General features: G+C 38.9%; 2 protein-coding genes across 3 annotated transcripts in view; both read left to right on the top strand.

Annotated features, from left to right (window-relative positions):
- Positions 1-18,867, top strand: part of LOC137075310 (gamma-crystallin M1) — a 36,907-nt gene that overhangs the window by 15,765 nt on the left and 2,275 nt on the right. The gene's annotated exons all lie outside the window — the stretch shown is intronic.
- Positions 1-18,867, top strand: part of LOC137075318 (gamma-crystallin M2-like) — a 61,826-nt gene that overhangs the window by 14,384 nt on the left and 28,575 nt on the right. The window lies entirely within an intron of this gene.

The raw sequence follows: 18,867 nt of genomic DNA on the forward strand, positions 1-18,867 counted from the left end.
TCATAAAATAAAAATGTCATGCCATGGGACCTTTAAGTATCGTGATTCATATCGAACCGTGACACAAGTGTATCGTTACACCCCTAGTAAAAGCTGAAAGTTATTCAAAACATCATTCAATATAAATTGTGATAATCGTATTTAATAATCACAATTACAACTACAGTCCCTGACAAAAGTCTTGTCGCTTGTGTACAAATTGACCTAAAGTGCCGCTGAAATATATTTCTAATCAAGATTTTTTTTACAATAAATGGCTCATTTTAATCCCACCAGCTTTTGTGATAATGTTTCAGTGAAAAACTAAACTTTCAAAAAGTATTCTAATATTCACAGCTTGGTAAAGCCCATGGAGGCAATTTTTGCAAAGACATAAGTGTTGTCGCCTTGTCATATGAGCTTCACCTTTGACTAATAATGGATCAATTAGGTCTCAAGTGTGTATAAAAAGAACCCCAGTACGTTAGACCTTCACATCAACTGCAACTAGACCTCTCCAAACATGCCTAAGATTCACCCTGAGACTAAAGTTTTGATTATCAAGAGGCTGAAGACCAGATCCACTGCTGATGTGGCAGACACCTTCAATGTGTCTCAGCGTCAAGTACAGAGGATAAAATTTTTTTTTGAAGAGACTGGAGACATTTTTGACTAGCCCAGGTCAAGCAGACCCCGCAAGACAACTGTTTGAGAGGACCGTTTGTTGGCTCGAAAATCCAAGGCCAGCCCATTTTCCACTGCAGCAGAGCTCCACGAGACCTGGTCATCTGAAGTCCCTGTGTCAACCAGAACAGTTTGTCGGAATCTGTCTCAAAATGGCCTCCATGGTCGAATCAGTGCCCAGAAGCCAGCACTAAACAAAAGACAATTGAAAAACCCGTGTGGCATTTGCCAAGGCCCACAGCCTGCTAAAAGGATGGACGCTGGAAAAGTGTCAGAAGGTGGATTTTTTTCAGATGAATCTTCTGTTGAATTACACCACAGTCGCCGCAAATATTGCAGGAGACCTACTGGTGCCCGAATGGATCCGAGATTCACCCAGAAAACAGTGAAGTTTGGTGGCGGAAAAATCATGGTCTGGGGTTACATCCAGTATGGGGGTGTGCGAGAGATCTGCAGGGTGGAAGACAACATCAATAGTCTAAAATACCAAGAAATCTTAGCTACCTCTTATATTCCCAACCATAAAAGAGGCCAAATTCTGCAGCAGGACGGTGCTCCCTCGCATACTTCCATATCCACATCAAAATTCCTCAGGCGAAGAAGATCAAGATGCTCCAGGATTGGCCAGCCCAGTCACCAGACATGAACATCATTGAGCATATGTGGGGTAGGATGAAAGAGGACGCATGGAAGACGAAACCAAAGAATATTGATGAACTCTGGGAGGCATGCAAGACTGCTTTCTTAGCTATTCCTGATGACTTCATCAATAAATTGTATGAATCCTTGCCAAACCGCATGGATGCAGTCCTTCAAGCTCATGGAAGTCATACAAGATATTCAATTTGGATCTCACAGCACCACAACTTAATTTGCTGACATATTTTTTGTATTTGCTGTAGAGCTGCAACTAACGATTATTTTTTCTGTCGACTAATCTAACGATTATTTTTTCGATTAGTCGACTAATCTAACGATTAATTTTTGTTTTTATCTAGTGTTCTTTTTTGATTAGCTAATGAATCCTTTAGATAACTTTACAAAAAATGATAAGTACTTCTGATATAATATTTCAACTTTTATTTTTTATTTTCCAAAAAGTACTGTTAGTTTTTTACAGTATACAAAAATAAAGTGCCAAAAATAAAATGTAAACACTTTAGCATCAGGCATGAATAATGCCATATAAATTCAAAAGCATTCAAATGTCATAAATTCAACAAAAGCACTGCTCAATAATGTGCAAAAATACATGAAATAAATGTACACAAATAAAGTGCCAAAAAATAAAGTGCCAAAAAATAAAATGTAAAGAACACTTTAGAGCATCAGGCATGAATAATGCCATATAAATTCTGACTAACATTTTGCAACAGTTGCATTCTCAAGGCATTATGTGGTTTAAAGTAGTAACACACCACAAAAATACTGGTCAACAACACTGTAAAACATACCTGAAACGTAACAGTTTTAAAGGAGCCAAGTTCACCAAAAGCACTGCTCAACACTGTGCAAAAATAATGGCCAATACAGTGCAAAGAATACCTGAAGGCATCTTGTAGTTTAAAGAAGTCCAACATAAATACATTCCAACATAAACAGTGCAAAAGGGGGACTTTGTTACTAATTATATAGCATTGCAATGGAGGAAGGTTAGCATATCGACATGCTCTGGAGTTAGGCTTGCTCTTTTTTTTGTCACAATGTTGCCGGCAACTGAGAACAGTCTTTCAGATGGGGTTGATGTTGCAGGCACAGACAAGTAACTCTTTGCCAGCATGGCCAAGATGGGAAACCTCACTTTATTTTCCTTCCACTATTTCAGCGGATTTTCTTCCTTTGGAATAGCCTGCTACTAAAGTACATGTGTATCTCATTCCTCACAACTTCACTGTGAGTTTCTTGATCATGGATGTAACCAGTGTCATCCTCACCATTACTGTGGTCATCTGAATCCGAACCGAGCAAGGTGTCCAACAGAGACACTTGTCTCTTCTCTGAAAATGTCCTGTCTGCACTGGCTGAGTGAACCTGTTCCTCACATTGATGTTGATGTGTTTTCTCCTCATTTCTTCTTTTCGCTTCAAGAGCAAGAGCTTGAACCTTGAGGTGAACTTTTAAACTGTCCTCGGCTGGAAGGAATTTTAGTTTGCGGAATCTGGGGTCCAGGGCTGCTGCAAACATACATTCTCTCCATCATCTCTGAATTTAGTTTCCCGCTCCCATCTTGATGTCATCTCCTGTGCAGCAACACTTTGGAAAGCCTTGACTGCTGCAGTCTCGAAAATTGTGCTCTGTATGGATTTCTGGAGGCCCTTTACCAGAGGAGGTAGAGCTGAACCAGTCACATAGGACTCTCCACTCAAGAAAACAGTAGCACACTCGAAAGGCCTCAGGATTTGTTCCACTTACTCAAGTAAGCTCCACTGATCAGATTTCAGATCCAGGAAGCGCTTCCCTCGTGGTGTGACATCAGGATCGGAAAGTGTTGCAGTCACAGGCCACCTCTGTTCAAGCAGGCGGCTGATCATGTGTAAAGTACTATTCCATCTTACGGATACATCATTAATTAATGCATGCTCAGGGGTACCCATTTGTCGCTGTTTTGCTTTAAGCTTTGTGGTGGCCAGCTCACTTTTTTAAAAATGTTCCACAAGGCACTTTGCAGCCCTCAGTGTCTTGCTGATCTGGGGATCCCTCAGAGCATGGTTGACAACTAACTGCAACGTATGACCAGCACACCTGAGAGAAGAGATGCCATGCTTTTCTTCCAAAATACGCAGAGCAGCAACAACATTTGCAGCATTATCATGGACAACTACAATTACATTGGCCATGGATATCTCAAACTTCTCAGCTGCTTTTTCCACCCAGTTAGCAATATTTTCAGCTGTGTGCCGATCTTCAAGTGGCATGGTGGTCAGATTGTACGATGTAAGCTCCCAGTCTTCATTAATGAAGTGGCATGTGACACCCAAGTATGCCTCTATGGCAATACTGGTCCATGCGTCTGTGGTGAGAGCTATTTTTGATTTCACATTTCTGAGTGACGCTTTCAATCTTTCAAAATTCTCCTCATATTTCTTCTCCATCAGCTTAGTGAAATGGGACCTGGAGGGAAGTGTGTATCCTGGGTAAAATGTGTTGATCATCTCACGAAATCCTTGACCGTCTACTAGGGCTGGGCGATATGACGAAATATATCGTCTGGACGATAGAAAATGTCTATCGTTTTATATTAGGCTCTATCGCTTACGCCACGATAAGGCGTTTACAGCAGAATTTTACGTCAAGATGCACCTTAGGCCACGGCATGCCCATGCACGCTGCAATACATAAAGAAACATAGGCGCTGCAACGGGCTTTTACGCGTGGCACACCATATAGCCATATATTGAAATATTTTAATGGCAGGTGTAGGGATGGCGAAAACTAAACATTTTCTTGACCGACCACCGAGCCTCATTAGCCGATTAGTAATAAAGCCGATTAGTTTAAAATATGCTGCGCTATTTGAAATAACAGCCTCGAGCCGCGCTCCCTCTCTCTCTCCCTCTCTCTCTCACACACACACACAAACACACACACATACTGTCCCGGCGCTGCCGCCTCCCTTCCACTCACGTCACTTTTTTTAAATCCCCCACAGCGGGAAACACGAGTCCCGCAAACGCGGCGCCGAGGAGCTTGTCATTAATCGGAGGAAAACGGCTCCTTAGTTTCGAAATGGTTCGGGTACAAGGTGATCGCGTTGAAAATAAAGGCATTTGTCTAGCGTTAGAAGCTCATTTGAAACATTGCCGCGGCTCATTTAAGAAAATGACAGCTCCGAAGAGACGCCGCTTTAGTTCGAGGTAGTGCTAACAATAATAAAGAAAGACGATCAACACCTTATGTGTTTCCACTGAAATTAGATAGATATATTTCCAAAAGTAAGCCCATCCTATGCGAAATGACGCTTCATACTGTCGTCTGCCCCGGCTCTAACCTCGAGTGTTTAGCCTGTTTACTTTTTGCAGCGTTTTAACCTTGTGAGCGCGCAAACCCAAACGCTGTGACCTCGCGTCAAATGTTTTTATTGGTTTATTAAGTACAAACAGGCGAGTTATGAAAAATTGAGTGCGAGGGATATGTTCACGGTTCACTTAACACAAAAAGATTTTGGAATGAGATGGCTAATTGTAGTAGCGTTTAGTCCGCTGTATAAGAGCCTAATTTAGAGATCACTTTTTTTTTTTAAAACCGACAGCTTTGATCGGTTAGCGTTGATACGGTCAACCATCGTTCAAACGGTCATCGTTTAACATCCCTAGGCAGGTGTTAACTTTACCAACAGTCTTACTTGAAAAAAAGGTTCTAAATAAAATAAAAATGTAGTCCATAGCCTACTACCTTTATTTGTTTTGTATATCATTTCAAACTGCATTTCCACATTGCAATTTTTTATAGACTATTTATAAACTGAATTAACAGAAAAATTGCTATATCGTTATGTATATCGTTATCGGGATATCAAATGAGCTATATCGGGATATGAAATTTTGGCCATATCGCCCAGCCCTACCGTCTACAATAGAAAGAGGTATCATATCTTTTACGATCATGTTGAGTATGCTATCGGTTAGTGTAACAGCCAGCTGCGGTGTGCAAACAGTGACATCCTTTTTATGAAAGAATTCTTCTAAGCTTTGCCTCTTCCTGAGAAAAAACAAACACAATAATTAACATTAGGAACAAATTTAAACATGAAATCTATGAATATATTAACTGTACTGTATTTCAAAGAGGGAAGTAAATCTGCATATTTTTAAATGAACTGAATGTGATTAATTACAATGTTTAATATGATTAAAATATTAATTGTATTTCAGAGAGTGTAGTGAATGTGATTTTATTATGACATACAGAAATAATTTTAAATCTTTTGAAATAATTCATTATTAATCACGTAAGTTACTTATGATTATGTTTTATTTAATTGGCTTGTGCCAAAAGTAAACAATCTGCACTAGTATCTTATTTATCTATATGTTTACGTACACTACTAGATTACAGCGTGCTGTCAATATAAATCTAGTAGTTAATTTCAAGTCTACATGTGCATAAACAACTTCTAACAACCAGTAAATGTTAATTAAAAGTTAACGTTTGCTTTATTTCCGCCAATGTAATGTTAACATATGTTTACAGTCTATACCATTAGCGGTTAGCATTACCATTATTAACTAACAATTACTCCCAAAACGAATTGTAATAATAAATACTTACACAGATGGCTCGTCCTTTTGAGTTCGGAGAGCGCCAGGATGTTTTCTTTTGAGGTGCTCGTGCATCGCAGTTGTGCTGCCATGGTATGCCATTTCGTTTTTGCAGAGGGAACAAAGGACCATTTTGTTTGGCCTCTGTTTGAAGTATTCCCACACCTTTGACATTCGTGGTCTTGGTTTTTGTGCTAGAGTGGAACTTTCTCCATTCACAGGAGCAGAAGCCGCCATTACTAGAGATAAATATGTGACGCGACCTGGACGTGACGCGTCGACGCATTTCATGAACGTCGACGTATTTCCGTAGTCGACGTCATCGATGACGTTGACGCGTCGTTGCAGCACTAATTTGCTGTAAATTTGTTCAATTTCTGTATAGGCGACAACTTTTGTCTTGCCAAAATTTGACCTTTCTGTCTTGATTAAATGATAAATATTTTTTCTGTGAACATTATTTATTTCAGTGCATTAAACCATTCATTTGGGAGGGTTTTAGCTTTTCATATGAGCTATTTCTAACACCAATTAATTAATTAAAAGTCAGGTTAATATCAGGTATTTCTAGAAAATAGATAAGCGACAAGACTTTTGTCAGGGACTGTAGACCTTGTGGCTTTTGTTTTAGGCTATTTGGATATTTTGGATGTATGTTTTTTTTTTTTTTTTCATCATGAATTTCATTACACAGTTTACACGGTTTAAAGCTTAATAAACACTGGATTTGACCTGTAATTGGTGCTGTTCCCAACCTTCGCATGGATCCTGAAAGTATGGGTCCGCTGAAGCAGACCAAGTTTCATGTTGATTGATCAATGTTTGGCTGAGATACAGCCTCAGAACCCATTCTGGCTCAACATCGTCATGGATCCTGAGAGTATGGGTCCGCTGAAGCGGACCAATTTTCGTTTCGATTGATCAATGTTTGGCCGAGATACAGCCTCAGAACCTATCATGGCTCAGCCTTGTGAAATTTGTGACGGCTTTTTTTTCACCAGTAGGTATGAGCAGAAATGACCTCTTGAGTTGTATGTGGTGCTGTTCCCAAACTCGGCATGGATCCTGAGAGTATGGGTCCACTGAAGCGTACAAGTTTAGTTTTGATTGATCAATATTTGGCTGAGATATAGCCTCAGAACCCATTCTAGCTCAACATCGGTATGGATCCTGAGAGTATGGGTCTAATTCTAAAAAATCTAATTAGAACGGATATCAAATATCAAGCAATGCATTCGAATATATTCGAATATCTACGACCCCCCCCCCCAAAAAAAATATAGAGGCCGCCGTAAAAGAGATTAAATCACAAATGCATTAACAGTCTGACAGTCATCAGGACTCAGGCCACAGCCTGTATTGAAAAATAAATAGTTAATTTAATGTGTGAAACAGCAGGTTATCAGCTTAATCGATATGAAGTGCCACTATACAATCATTACAGCTTTCAGTTTGTCTACCGCATCAGACGTTGACGCCGTCCTCTCCAGCAGCTGGAATGTGTTTACGGATGCCATAGCAACTCTCAACGGCCACCAGGACTTATACCGTTTTATAAAAGCTATTTATTTGTTGTAAAGTGTAATAATCTTCTCAGAAAAAAATAAATTGTAATGTCAGGCGCAGTTGAAGTAGTTGATTGTTTGCTTACATAGGTTTAGGGACGGTGTCATTATGCCAACATTATCTTCATAACTTCTTATGAAATAAGTTTATCCTTCAGAAAAATGTACTTTCCTCTCTTGTCAACATGCTTGGTGCATGAGCACGGTGCGTGCTCTTCAGTGGTGAAGGCGCGCGCTGTGTACGTCACATGGACACACACTCAAAAGTAATCCGGTCAGGTCGTTTACATGGTCAAATGTTTCTTTGATCGATTCATGAAAAGGTTTATCGCACCCATCTCAAAACGATTACAGTTTCATTCGGTTTGGGCATTTTTATTACGAATGTGGTGTTTATATGGAGCATTTTCCTTCAGATTGGACTTTTAAACCGATTACAGTGCTCCATGTAAACGCACCGACAGTAAAAAAATTGCATTACTTGGCACTTTAAAAACCGGATAGTTTATTTATAGTTCGATTACAGATAATTCATGTCATCTTCGAATGCATATTCGAATATCGAATAAAAAGTGACAGCCCTAGCCAAGATACAGCCTCAGAACCCATTCTGGCTCAACATCATTATGGATCCTGAGAGCATGGGTCTGCTGAAGCGGACCAAGTTTCGTTTCGATTGATCAATGTTTGGTCGAGATACAGCCTCAGAACATATTATGGCTCAGCCTTGTGTAGCGACTGGGCCACATATATTAATAAATTAAATTAGCTCAATAGGGAATTATGGGGATTAATATTTAATTATTTATTATTAATCATAACTGGTTATGATCAAACAATAAATCTTCAAATCAACCGATAGGATATACCTAACCTAGGTATTTAAGCAATATAAATTTGGTTAACAACAATGGATTGCAATTAACGAATATATATTTAATCATTACAGAATAACCTTTAAAGAATTAATTCAAAACTCATCTGATCCGTTCTTTTAACGAACGATCAGTACAATCTCTTATCAACTCTCAAAGCTTTTATTCTTTCTACCAAATCTCTGGGATGGTTACTCTTCTGGCCACAAAGACAAAGAGAGAGGATTATTTAGATATCAAACATGTTATGGCTGGGAGATATTGGTAAATGGTAAATGGACTGCATTTATAGAGCGCTTTTAACAGACCCTATGGCCATCCAAAGCACTTTACATCTTGCCTCGCATTCACCAATTCACTCTCTCATTCATACACCGACCGCGGTGTCTGCCATGTAAGGCGCTATCCAGCTCGTCGGGAGCAGCTGGGGTTAGGTGTCTTGCTCATGGACACTTTGACACTTGGTCAGGTGGAACCGGGGATCGAACCGCCAACCTTCTGGTTTGTAGACAATCTACATGAACCACTGAGCCACTGCCGCCCCAAAAAAGCAGAAATACATTTTATATTAAAGCAGAAATACATTCTTACACAGGAATACAAGCATTTAAAATGAACTTACATTGTTTATACATCATGACTATGTTGGTATGACATAGGGAGCATACATACACACAAGGTATGACATAGGGAGCATACATACACACAAGGATACCTCATATACAGTCTGGAATATTTTTAATTAAAGCTTCATAAGGTGAAGTTTAAAAGTGTGTGTGTGTGTGTGTGTGTGTGTGTGTGTGTGTGTGTGTGTGTGTGTGTGTAGGTCTGTGTATTGGGAAAAGTCTCGGGCGTCTCTCTGTCGGAGAGTGGGGGGGGGGGGGGGGGGGGGGGACAGGGTTCAAGTCATGTGACCAGATAACAATCTGATTGAAGTTGTCACAGTTTTCCAAAGATGCTGCCTGTCTCATTTCAGCTAGGTCACAAAACTGTCTTAAGGTGTCAACTTCCCCAGACTCGTTGGCATCGGGCCCCTAATTTATATGTGGCTAAAAGCTATCCACCATAAACATCAGAATTGACTCATCTTTGATCCTGGTGAAAGAGTCTCCAGACGCTACACTTGTTAAGTTTGTGACGGCTTTTTTTCTCCAGTAGATATGAGTAGAAATGGCCTCATGACTTTTTGGTAATGCTGTTCCCAAACTTGGCATCGATCCTCAGAGTATGATCGCTGAAGCGGACCAAGTTTCATTTTGATTGATCAATGTTTGGCTGAGATACATCATGGCTATCAAAATCCAGTGTTCTGTATTTTGCGTGAGTTTTTGTTGTAGGTGTCTATTGTAGATGGCTATTGTAGATGGCTATATAAAAAAATAAAAAATTGTGTACTGTGCTAATTAATTGAGACTTCTTACAGCTCTTACAGGTTGTTGGCCTTGTTTGTTTCGTTGCTTCTATTGCTCTCCCCTTTTTTGTAACTTGCTTTGGATAAAAGCGTCTGCTAAATGATTAAATGTAAATGTAAATACAGCCTCAGAACCCATTCTGGCTCAACATTGGTATGGGTCCGCTGAAGCGGACCAAGTTTCGTTTTGATTAATCAATGTTTGGCTGAGATACAGCCTCAGAACCCATTCTTGCTCAACATCGGTATGGATCCTGAAAGTATGGGTCCGCCGAAGCGGACCAAGTTTCGTTTCGATTGATCAATGTTTGGCCGAGATACATTGGTTTGTTTAATTTTATAAAGGCTTGAGATTTCGAAGGCAAAACTGCAGCTTTGGCCACTAAATGACAACATAATTTTATAAAGCTGGCCCCCATGGGACTCGAACTCAACCTCACGATCAGATGTCTGACGCTCATCTCATTGTGCCACATGTTTATTGACATGCCATAGGTCCATATTTCAAATTAGAAATTAACTCCAAATACAGCATTTTTGATTTGATGAACATTACATAATTAAAAAATTGGTTTAAACAGCATAACTTTAACTTAACTTACTACACATTGAATTTGACCAATCAATCATCAAAGCTTTAGCCTGTTGCTTTAAACAGCAGGCCACTAATACATTGGTTTGTTTAATTTTATAAAGGCTTGAGATTTCGAAGGCAGAACTGCAGCTTTTGCCACTAAATGACAACATTACACACAATTTTATAAAGCTGTCCCCCATGGGATTCAAACCCATAACCTCACGATCCGGTGTCTGACGCTCATCTCATTGCGCCACAGGGAAGACACGTTCATTGACATGCCATAGGTCCATAGTTCAAATTAGAAATTAACTCAAAATGAAGAATTTTTGATTTAATGAACATTATATATTTAAACAATTGGTTTAAATCATTCTCCGCATTATTTAATGTCTGGAACTGAAGCAATTTTTGCAAATAACCATTTAGAATGCTAAGTTAACTAGCATTAAGACACAAACACAGCCAAGGTCAACTTCAGAGATGAATTTCTCAGGAACGGTAGCGAATATCAAAAATCTGTTCTGTCATTTCTTTGCGGCTCATTCCAAATTTAATGTGAGCCAATTTTGGACAAAATTGGACAAAATTTGTAGGAGGAGTAGAAAAAAAACAGTTTTTCACTTGTTTCAATATGGCGGACAGTAACATGTTTGGAAAATGACAAATGAGACATCGTCGGAATCTGCAAAATCCAGAGAACAAGAACACCCAAGAAAAGCCAGAGAACAAAATGACATAAATTATTTAGAATTTAGATAATGTTTTCAAAAGTTATAAGCATTTTTGCAAAAAATCTTATATCTCTGGAACACTAGGTGGTGCAATTCTGTCTCAGGTACGTTCGGGACATGCTGTCGGTCACGCATACCAAATTTTGCGCAGATATGTTAAATATTTCAAAAAAATATATAATTATTTTTTTCAAAAATATCAGTTTTTCATATCTTATGAACCCTAGGTGGCGCTGTTCCCAACTTTGGCATGGATCCTCAGATCATGGGTCTGATAAAGCATACCAATTTTCGTTTTGATTGGTCAAAGTTTGGCCGAGATACAGCCTCAGAACCAATTTTGGGTCGACCTTGTTAACTTCGAGACATCATAACTTTTTTTTTTTTTTTCCAGTTGTCCAAAAAATTCTGTTCAGTCATTTCTGTGTGGCTCAGTCCAAACATTCTCTCTGCCAAGTTTGGACAAAATTGGACAAATTTTGAAGGAGTAGCAGCAAAAAAACGGAATACTGTACTTTTCAAAATGGCTTTTACTGTAATGGGCGGAGTCTTAATGTAAGATATTGAATTTGATCAGCATGATGAGAGGAATCAGGTGTACTAAGTGGCATTTTTCTATCTCAAAGGGTTCAAAAGTTATAACAGTTTCAATGTTGAATTTTTGGACTGGTGGTGGCGCTATGGAGTTGGTCTTAGAGACTCCAAATTTGGTCCATTTACTATTGATGACTATCTCTACAAGTGTGCCAAATTTCATAATTTTCCTACTTACGGTTCATAGGGCTGCCATAGACACCCAGTGGGGAGGAATAATAACAATAATAAAGTCAACTAACAATTACAATAGGGGCTACTCCCTTTCAGGGCTTGGCCCCTAATTTCAAGGGAATAATCGACAACCAGGATTTTTGTCATAATCGTGCAGCCCTACATGGAGCGCTGCACGCTGTGATTCAGCGTACTGGATGCGCATAAGCTCTTTGTGCTGCTCTGTACTATCGTCGTAGTTGAATATAAAGTAGAAAGAAATGCTTTGACATTTTAAAGGGGGGGTGAAACACTCAGTTTCAGTCAATCTCATGTCAATCTTGAGTACCTATAGAGTAGTATTGCATCCTTCATATCTCCGAAAAGTCTTTAGTTTTATTATATTTATAAAAGAAATATAGGCTGTAGGGCTGGGCGATATGGAGCAAAAAATATATCTCGATATATTTTGCTATATCTCGATATACGATATATATCTCTATCTTAGGGCTGGACAATAATTCAATATCAATATATATCGCGATATTTTTTTTTTCAATAACCGTGATATGATTTTTAAACACATTTCCGATATTTCGATATGACTGACGTTCAGGGCGCATGCCATCAGAAAGAGCAGAACACGATTGGCTTCTTGCGTGGTGACGTAGGCCTACACCACGGACACGCAGCCAGTGCTCAGCAGTAGTAGGCTGATAGATCCAACGCGGCACGTTTTAGCTACAAAGAGAGTTTCCCTGACCGCAACACAAATGTGACTGAACGAGCTTCCACAAGTAAGGAGAAATAAATAGTTGATAAGAGAAGAAAGACTAACTTTCTTTAGTGGCGTGGAAGTGGTTCGTCTATCTAAAGCACTATTCGCACGGGATTAGTATTATCTAGGGACCTCTGTGATTTAGAAATGACTCCTCCACATCTGAGTTTTGCGTGGCGCATTCGCACGGGATAAGCAAAGCCTGTGATTTTACTCGAATTTACTGACTTCTCCCGGATATGATGTTCGTTATAGATAGCTGTATGAAATCATAAACAGGCATCGATATCGTTTTGATTATTTTACAGTAGCCTAATAAATAAATATAATTTCGTTCAGTTAGCGAACAGACGCCATAAACTGAGCTCAGACCAGCGGCAGGAATCAGATTTCATTTATCACGAGTAGGAAGCTGACAATATACGGCGGAAGATTCAGTTTCAAAACTAAATGTAAAAGCGCCTATTTAAACAAGATTGTCATTGTACTATACTGTTCTGTTATGTTTTTCATTCAGAACAGTATTGATGTTAATATTAAACACACCATTCAATCAGATTACTCTCAAATTGACACTCATTCTAAAGTGAAAGTATAATCCGTGTGGGCGCGGCTGCACGGGAATTAACGGTGCGCATTATGAATGCAGACTTTATTCTTCGTGAAAGATAAAGATAGAAATGCTCACAGGGAGAAAAAAAGCTTGCAAAAAGTATATACAATCCGCCTAATCCTGGCCAAATCACAGAGATGTGGACTAATGCGGACGGGACTAATGTTATCACAGGACCTCGGTGTTCGGCGAAATGTAGGTAGGCTAATTTGCGGGGGAATTTTTACTTTACAAATTACAGACATGGCCGATTCGCACGGGATTAAGATCACAGACATTCTCTGCAATTATTACAAATCACCAGAGGTACCCAGATAATACGAATCCCGTGCGAATGGGGCTGATATTAAACTTGTGCCGGAGAGTGCCGACTAGGGGTGTAACAATACATCGACATAGATGCATCAATCAAATGTCTAACAATACGATGCCAAGCGTTACAAATAATCCATGTAGACTATTTAGGCTATGTAAGAGGCAAGTGGCACATTTGTTTTAATACTTTCCACATTTGCACACAATGTCATGTATTAACACCAATGCGTTCATTCTCGTTTAAATTACCCTTCAAAGCTTGTGAAAGACGGTCAGACATGGCTTCACGAAAATGTATAATTTTCTCCTGTTTAAAGCCTTGCAAAAAGCAGCGTGCACTCATCTCAAACAGAGCACAAATAGGCCACTGAATTGAGTCTTCTTTTATTTATTTTTTGTGCATCTGTAGATAAAGGTATAGTTTTGCATAAAAGGAGAATATAGCGCTATGAATCGTTCTTCACTGAAATTTAAAACTTAACCTCTTAACCCTCGCCCTGTGCTGAGAAATAAATAAAAAAATGACATACCCCAAATAAAAATGTCTGCAGCTCTTAAACCCTATGGTCTATATCCATAAATGTGGTCTTATTTTAAACTAGACACTTTAAATTATGTTACCCAAAAGTCATAATAACTCAAATAGTATAGGGACAGATTAAAACAAGGGGAAATATGCATGTAAGTGACTCACGTTTTTATTTTTTTATTATTCCCTTATGGAAAAAAATATTAGATTTTAATTTTTATGCCCTGAAAATAACCTAAATATAAAACTGAATGTCTGATCATGCTTTGATTAAAATTTGAGGACGATTCTCTCAAAAATGTAGCTTCTGTAAGCTTTTATGTCAAAAAAGAATGGGGCGTCCTTTCAATAAAGTCCAATTATATTAGAACATTTGTGTAATAGTAAAGAGTAGTTTTTATTCAAATAAATCTGCAATAAACTGCTAATTATAATGCATTTGCAGTCCCTGATAACTAAAACAACTATTTACAGAATTTACAAGTGTAAAAAAACTCATTTAGTTGATAAAAACAGTCTCTTATTTAGTCTGCGCGTTGTGTGTAAGTATGTGTGCTTACACTGGCAGGCGCTGGATACGATGAATGAAAACTGTGGAGACGACGCTAATTAACAGCTAAGTAAGCATGAGGTATTCACCAATGCTTCTTACGACATCTCTTACAGAAACTACGCAAAATATTGTCTTTTGATTCGTTACTACATCCATCAATCAAATCTATGCTGGCTATGCATTGGCTAGGCATTGACTGGCTTATCCAACAAAGGACCGGCGAGTTTGACTGACAGATGTATCACCCAGTGACGCGCTCCCTTTCTATTTATGTGTCCTAGTCAGCTTTTGATTGAAGGAGAGAGACCTGGGAGGGTTTAATATAACCGGAACAGTCCACAGTACAGGGGAGATTGTCAAAATAAGGCTTACAATCGCTATTTCATTGAAAATGGACATGATTGATTACTCTTAACACAAAACGCTTATGCAAACAACGGAGGATTTTTAGTTTTTTCCCCTTATTTTTTCGTTGTTTTGGATTAAAAGTGGGATGCATTTTGAAGAGTGGACTCTTACACAGACATGTATGCTGTTGTTTCGTGGATTCGTCCGATCTGATCTGAACGTCAGGAGATGAAAGATGAGTACCGCGTTCATTATGCTAATGTTTAAATAGCCACTGCTTTAGCATTTAATTTAACCCTTTCCTCTCTGGTGTATTTATTGCAAAAACGAGTTCAGAACATGAATCTTGAGTGTTTTAGCTTTCAAATGATGCATAGTTTGTGATAGTTGATTGAACAGTTTGTATAAAACAAAAGTAATTATAAGTAGAGACACGCCCACTTGCGTCAGACGCCCCGCCCACGATCCGGTGCGGATTAAGAAGTTAAAAGAAAATGCTCAATAAACTGCGTCTGCGAAGTGAGAGTCTTGTTTATTTGATGGTGATTTCACAATTCTTGTTCGCATAAAGGCTAAATACAAATAAAAGGTGAACATTAATTTATTTGTACCGTTTTTATTTCTAAAATATTATATAGTTTTATAGGAGGAGGTTTCATAGACTTGGCAAATTAATTTGTCAGAAGTTTGTAGGTACAGAAATCCTTTGTGGCAGTTCTTGGTAGTTTTTCTAAAGCTTTTATATAGTTCATATCGATATCGAAATTATATCGTATCGACCAAAATTAAGAAATATATCGTGATATAAATTTTGGCCATATCGTCCAGCCCTACTCTATCTTTACAGTAAAAATAACCCCCTAAAAACTACAGCAAAAACAAATATGCCAAATACCACAAATTCTTTTTTTTTTTTTTTTTATTCAAGTGCAAAGAGGTAGTCAGTTCATGTAACATGACATTTTTAAAAAAACTCCCTGATTACATAAATAATAATAATTCAACTGTAAAAGAAAATAAATAATATTGCCTTTATATATATATATATATATATATATATATATATATATATATATATATATATATATATATATATATATATATATATATATATATGCCTTTATATTTCATGTTTTCAAAAGATGAATCAAAGACTCCCTTTTTTACACTTAAAGTAACCAGTAAGCATTTTGCAGAAAGTTGGGGGCATGACTGAGATATAAATAAACTGATTTTGTCATAACACCATTTCCTGTTAAATTTGTATCAAAATTCAAACAGTGATGTTTGTCATGAGTTTGACAAATTTCAAACTCATCATGCGGATCATGTAGGCTACACATGAGCTGAATTTCACTTCTTTTCCAGTTACAGAACGAAATATGAATGTCAGAAGGTAGGCTAAGTGATAATATGATACAGTACAACTTACAGAAGAGCATCGCGTGTCTCAGGACACCCGGGATGTCGCGTTTTTCCCTCTTGGTTAAAACATGAATAGACCTATTCATCATAATCCCGTGATAAAGCTGACAAAATAATAATAGTAATGATATTGCAATACTTTTAAAATGTTTTCAAATGATATGCGATCATTTTGACATTTTAACCGAAAACCATGTGATCAGTTAGACACAAATCATAAACTGGCATGATTGCGACCGCGTCTCGCACCAGTAGTGTCAATCACCTGACTGTGGGTGAAACTTGCGATTTGAACTATGATGAACATTAATATTTCTTTATGAATTTTAGCAAGCAGTTGTGTTAGAAGGAAAACATGGTCTCTAAACTGAGTCCTGAACAACGCACGCGCTTGTCAACATGATAACTAATCCTCACCTGGTTGTGGAAGCAGCCGTGTTCAATGAGAAAACAGGCGAGGGGAGGGGGAACAAAAGCAAGAGGCGGGAGGTGCGCGAGCGGGGGAGAGCACAGCACAGCACAGCGAAGGCAAACAAGCAAAGTGGCGGAATAAGAATTAAATATAAACAATATATCGATATATACGATATGTCCAAATCCATATCGAGTTGAAAAAATATCTCAATATATTTTAAATATCAAGAAATCGCCCACCCCTAATAGGCTGTACCGAGTCTTTCCGGAAAAAAAATAGTATCGTATCATGTGGGCGAAGCTAAAGAATGACAATCGCGCACAAAGCGGTGACGTCCTCAAGCGTGGAGAAACCCATGGCTATCGATCTCGGCTAATACAGATATGATCCAGAATCAAATTCAGAGGCTGAAATAAATTGAACAGGAGAAACAGCAACAGCAGGACGTCCGTCTCTATGGTATGTACTGTATTTAGTGGCCTGTCAACATTTGTGTGTGTTTACTCGCAGTTTATGAGGACATGATTCGGTTTATGGACTATTGTATGCGACTAAACCTTAGCAGTAGCAAGCAAAACGGTTTTGCATGTCCGACTAGTGTAACATTGAACAACAATGGACTAACCGTTAGCGCATTTGAATGACGAAGCACGCGATCGTGTCGTCTACTGATGTTTACTCACGCGACGATAGCATAGACATTTGAAGCAGTTTTACTCACCGACCGTGAACCTTTATCGCTGGGACCGCTCTGTCAAAAACACACTTCTTTGGTATGATTTGCTGAAGTCCTGTGACAGCAGTGACCATGGAGATCCGCGATGTTGTGAAGCTTCCTGTCATTTCTGCGTTCAAATCGATTCAAATGCAACGCTGCCTTCCTGGAATGCTGTGCTGAAGCGTTGAAGTCCCTTGATGTCACCCATAGGAATAAAGTGGAGCGTGGTGTGGACTATAACGACAAAAGTGTTCACGGACGAGTGGATGTGCAGCTGAGTGAGTGTTTATGGGCGTGCATTTCCTCTCTCGCGCTAGTCACGCGTGCGCGCACCCTACCAGGAGAAGAGCCCGTACGGCCCATACAAGGACCTTCCGCTCTATCGCCGTCAATCCGACCCATACTCGAAAAAAACTCTCCGAAACTTGTGAGAAACCGGAAGGAGTGTTTTTTTACACAGAAATACTCCATCAAACGTCCAACATTAGTTTTTGAAACCTTGTCTATGTTTAGGATGGGAATCCAAGTCTTTAACAGTGTAAAAAGCTCAGTATGCTTGAAACAGCATTTGACCCCCCCTTTAAATCTGAAGACCACACAACTGCGAAAATATGTGGTTTATCTTTAAACCATCTAGGTTAAGAATTAAGTATATTTATAATGCAATGCTTATCGACATTAATAGCATTACAGTATAGAATACAAAACAAAACAATATACTGTCTACCTCATTTTGTCATAAGCCACTGCAGATCCTAAATACCGTATTTCCTCAAATAAAAGCCAGTAGTCAATTAAACACCGGGCCTCTGATAGTGGCCGGGGGCATGGTCAGCACAAACAAATAAAGGCCGGTCTCAAATAAAGGCCGGGGTAAAATGAGTGGATAATCTCCTAAATGCCGTTAATTTACACTAATCCTGGTCTCTTCTATCGTTAACCTTTGTAAATTAAATTGAGAATATGCATGTGCCATTTTAAATGCATGTGGATGCATGTGCCATTTTAAATAGGCTACTGTAGTCTATGAGAGATGCGATGTCTGTGAAAATGCCGTGTCAGGCAGGCTACAGATATCGAGCTTCACAATGATTTCATCTCAATCTGCTCCATCAGTAGTCAGGGCACTACTGAACTAGGGAGCTGATTAAGATGCACCTAATATTAGCCTCTCGTCTCTTTTATGTCTTAAGGGTGTCGCACCCAAGCCTCGAATCTCAGCTTCGCGCAGCCCCGTCTCACGCATTATTTATACTTTCGCCTGTGTCCGTGGCGCGAGCCTCTGCTGACTGCGCGCTCTCCTCTCCAAACGGACAAGGCATTTATACTTGATGCGCTCGCCG

The sequence above is a fragment of the Pseudorasbora parva genome, chromosome 5 (assembly GCF_024679245.1).
Source record: "Pseudorasbora parva isolate DD20220531a chromosome 5, ASM2467924v1, whole genome shotgun sequence".
Classification (NCBI taxonomy): Eukaryota; Metazoa; Chordata; class Actinopteri; order Cypriniformes; family Gobionidae; genus Pseudorasbora; species Pseudorasbora parva.